At 35.8% G+C, this 5,000-nt stretch overlaps 1 protein-coding gene across 1 annotated transcript in view; it reads left to right on the forward strand.

Moving 5' to 3' along the window:
* The window catches only part of LOC143023691 (uncharacterized), a 34,128-nt gene that overhangs the window by 6,038 nt on the left and 23,090 nt on the right, over positions 1-5,000 (forward strand). The window lies entirely within an intron of this gene.

Raw genomic sequence — 5,000 nt, forward strand, 5'->3', positions numbered from 1 at the left:
TCTGACATAGCAGCACAAGCTGGTGTCAGATCCAGAACGGCTGCCAGGTATATCCACAAGCTGTGTTACTATGGCAAAGCTGCAAGAAGGAAAGTACTCCTTCGTCCAGCCAATATAAAGTGCAGCAAGGATTGGGCTGTTGAGATGGTGGAGAGACCTGTGGCCTTTTGGAACACTGTCAATTTCTCTGATGAGTCATGATTCACATTAGTTTCTGACAGTGGAAGAGTGTTGGTCTGGAGACTCTGTAGTCAAGAGTTTGACCTCAAAAGACTACAACCAACAGTATAACATGGGGGCATTTCAATAATGGTGTGGGGTGCAATTTGGAATGATGGACGATCAGAGCTTGGAAGGACTCATTCCAATATTCTCCAGTGGTAGAATGAGTAAAAATGTCTTCCTATTTATGGAAGATGGAGCTCCTTGTCACACTGTTCAAACAACACAAAATTGGTTGAGACAAAATGGGATCAGGGAACATCCATGGCCAAGTCACTCCCCGGATATGAGCCCCATTGAACACCTCTGGGGCATATTAGATCGACAATTTTACAAAAAGAACATGAAGCCATCTTCAAAGCCCGAACTCTTAGGATTACTACGGGAAACAGGGCAAGGAATTCCTCAAGATGATATTCGTGAACGAATCACTAGCATACCTAGAATGGTCCTTGCATTAAAAAAAAAAAAAAAAAAAAAAAAAAAAGCAAAGGGGATGTCAATCGAGTATTAGTTATTCACATTGTGACCATTTATAAGCACTTTAATTGTATCAATTCCTTGTCCAATAAATTAAACGATTTTTTCGGTGTCTATTCAATTCTGTCATAATTGTATATATATATATATATATATATATATATATATATATATATATATATATATATATATTATATATATTCTTTCATCTTTACAGAATAGAAAAAAAAGATAGGCCCAGTTCAATATTACGAAAATGTCATGATAGAATCTGAGGAGAAAATGAGTGAGGCATTTAACAAATATTTTCCCTTGGAGTTTAATAAGCAGAGGTTAGATAAGGTACCTTACTGCGATCTGATTTTCAGTGGGGATGAAGAAAGTAGTCTAACTAATATCAGCATTAGTAAGGTAGAAGTAATCAAGCAGATTGAAAGACTTAAAGCTACAAAATCCCCTGGTCCAGGCGAAATTTTTTCGAGAGTGCTTAATGAGTGTAAATTTGAAATCTGCGACTAGTTTAAAGAAATATTTAATAAGTTGGTAGACATTGGTTTTGTACTTATTGGTTAGGGCAGGCAAATGTTATTCCTGCTTTCAAAAAGGAAGATAAGTCGTTTATATGCAACTACAGGCCAATCAGTTTGACATAACTTATAGGTAAAATGTTTGAATCAATAATAGTTAATAGACTCAGAGAGCACACCGAGAGACATAATTTGATTCGTGACACACAGCATGGTTTTTCCAAGGGTAAGTCATGTGTGACTAATCTTTCATCCTTTTATACTAAAGCATAGAAGAAGTCAGATAAAAATGATAGTTACGATGTTATTTACCTTGACTTTAGCAAAGCGTTCGACAAGGTGCCCCACCAGAGACTACTAAATAAATAGAATGTATTAGAGACTGGGTTAGTGACAGAAAAAAGTGGGTCACCATAAATGCTGTAAAATCCAGGTGGGGGAGTGTTTCTAGTGGGGTTCTCCAGGGCCCGGTTTTGGCTCCCTTATTGTTCATTGTGCATATAAACGACTTGGACAATGGGATTAATAGTGATGTTAGTAAATTTTCGGATGACACTAAAATAGGACGCCCGGTTAGTCAGGAGACGACGCAGAGATTCTGCGAGATGATCTTAACAAAGTGTTCATAAGGTCGGTGAATTGGCAAATTAACTTCAATATCTCAAAGTGCAGCGTGCTGGACGTAGGACTATACAACCCCGAAAATATATATAGCTTAGATTACACGTTTTTAGAGAAAACTGAGTGCGAAAGAGACTTGGGAGTTCTGGTGAGTCCGGACCTTAAAATCATGAAACAGTGCATTAGCGCCAGGAATAAAGCAAACAGAGAAAAAGGTTTCAGTGCTAGGACGGTTGCAAATAGAAGTGCAGAGGTATTATAAAACTCTATAGAGCGTAAGTTAAACCCATTTTTGACGATGCGGTACAGTTTTGGTCTATGTCTTATAGAATGGACATCAATCCACTAGAATCAGTATAGAGGAGAATGACCAAAATGATACATGGACACAGAAATTTACATTACAAAGAGAGGCTTAGGCACCTTAACTTACACTCTCTGGAAAGACGAAGAGTAGGGGTGATCTACTAATAGAGATGTTTACGTGGATCAAAAGCTTTAACAAGGGTGACGCATATAAGGTCATCATATTAAGACAACAGGTCAGGACTCGCAGTATTGGATTTAAACTGGACAAAATTATATTTAAGAAGGAAATAGGCAAGAATTGGTTTACTAATAGGGTGGTCAACGATTGGAATTGACTTATTATCCATGTAGTGAACGCTGAAATTATTAGTTGTTTTAAGAAATGGTTAGACAACTTTATGGATGGAGATGACAGATGGAATTGACATGGAACTACCTAAAGCCTCATGATCTCTTGCAGTCTCCTTCATTCCTACGTTCTTATGTATATACTTATATATATATATATATGTATATATATACTGTACATATACATATATATATATATATATATATATATGTATATATATATATATATATATATATATATATATATATATATATAAAGGTAGGATATAATGTCAGTGAAGGACAAAATATAATTTTAGGAAGGGATACCGGACAGAATGTCAATGAAGGCCAAAATATCATGATAGGATGTAATGTCTCTAGAGGACGACATGTCACATTAGGATGTAATGTCATAGGACAAAATGTCGGAATGGGATATAATGACAGTGGAGGACAAAATATCACGATGGGAAGTAATGATAGTGGAGAACAAAAATATCACGATAGGATGTAATGATAATGGAGGAGAAAATATCACGGTAGGATATAATGTCAGTGATAGTGGAGAACATAATATCACGATAGGATGTAATGATAACAGAGGAGAAAATATCACGGTAGGATATAATGTCAGTGAAGGACAAAATATGATTTTAGGAAGGGATACCGGACAGAATGTCAATGAAAGCCAAAATATCATGATAGGATGTAATGTCGCTAGAGGACAAAATGTCACATTAGGATGTAATGTCATAGGACAAAATGTCGCAATGGGATGTAATGACGGTGGAGGACAAAAGATCACAATGGGAAGTAATGATAGTGGAGAACAAAATATCACGATAGGATGTAATGATAATGGGGAAAATATCACGGTAGGATATAATGTCAGTGAAGGACAAAATATAATTTTAGGAAGGGATACCGGACATAATGTCAATGAAGGCCAAAATATCAAGATAGGATGTAATGTCAGTGGAAGACAAAAGATCACGATGGAATGTAATTATATTGGAGGAAAAAATATCATGTTCTTTAATGCTCGTAGTATTAGGAACAAATTTCAAGAAATACAGGCGTATGTCAAAAGCGAAAATCCCGATATGATAGGAATAACTGAGACATGGTTAAATGGTACAGAGTTCGAAGCTGAATTTAATATTGCGGGATTTAAACAATTTCATCAGGATAGAAACCACAAGAAAGGTGGGGGTGTTCTATTGTACGTTAAAAACAATGTTCATGCTTGTGTTTTAGAGAAAGTGAAACAGGATGCATATGATAGTTTGTGGGTTGAGTTAACCCAAACAAATGGACAAAAAATGAATATAGGTGTAATATATAGGCCAAAGACATTATCATTAGCAGACGACCAACTGTTATTTCAAGAACTGTCTAGTTTCTGCAACCGGGATTTATTGATAATGGGTGATTTCAATTTTACTGACATTGATTGGATGACCCTTGAACATGGCCATATAGGTAGTCGCTTGATTGATTTTCTTGGTGACAATTACTTAATTCAGCATGTAAAAGAGCCCACATGATATGGAAACTTACTCGATCTTTTGATCACTAGCCGCGAAAGCATGGTAACTGATGTAGAAGTCGGTGAATCTGTTGCAAATAGCGATCACAACTTAGATTAAAACTCCTAAACAATTTTAGAATAGATACTTGTGTATCTAAAATACCCGATTTCAGTAAAGCTCAGTTCATAGGACTACGTCAGGAGCTTCAGCTTACAGATTGGGAGGCAAAATTAAACGAAAGACCTGTAGATCAGATGTGGGAAATATTTCAAAATACGCTCACTAAGATGATTCAAACTTACATTCCTTTTAAGGACAGACGTCCCCCAAATCAGGCTCGCCCAAAGTGGCTCGACAAAGAAACTGAAAAAAAAAGTATTGCTAAAAAAAGACAGGCTTATAAGAAATATAAGTGCTCGGGTGCATCTAATGACTATGAAAATTATGTATCAATACAGAGAGATTTAAAAAAGACAATAAGAAAAAGAAAACGACAATACGAAATGAACATCGCTCATAAATCCAAAGAGAATCCCAAAGAATTCTATAGTTACATTAGAGATAAAAAGGTTGTTAGGAATCACATTGGTCCACTATTATCTGCTGACGGTCAACTTGAATATTCAAATGAAGGAATATGTAATTATCTTAAACAATTATTTTAGCTCGGTATTCGTAAACGAAACACCTCAAAGTGAATTCCAAACTGAAACCTGTGAAAAGTCTGGGGTAAACTTACTACGGTAAATATAACAAAAGAAAAAATTAAAAGGTGTATAGACAAACTCAAAGTTAATAAAACACCAGGGCCTGACGGTTGGCATCCAAGAATCCTAAAGGAAATGAAAAATGAGATTGTTGTTCCATTAGAAATTATTTTCAAGAAATCCATCATATCCGGAGATGTCCCAAGAGAATGGAAGCTAGCTAACGTTACTCCCATATTCAAAAAAGGTGACAAAAAGAAACCAAATACCTA

The sequence above is a fragment of the Oratosquilla oratoria genome, unplaced genomic scaffold (genome assembly GCF_046742065.1).
Source record: "Oratosquilla oratoria isolate Oo_2021 unplaced genomic scaffold, ASM4674206v1 SCAFFOLD55, whole genome shotgun sequence".
In the NCBI taxonomy this organism is placed as follows: Eukaryota; Metazoa; Arthropoda; class Malacostraca; order Stomatopoda; family Squillidae; genus Oratosquilla; species Oratosquilla oratoria.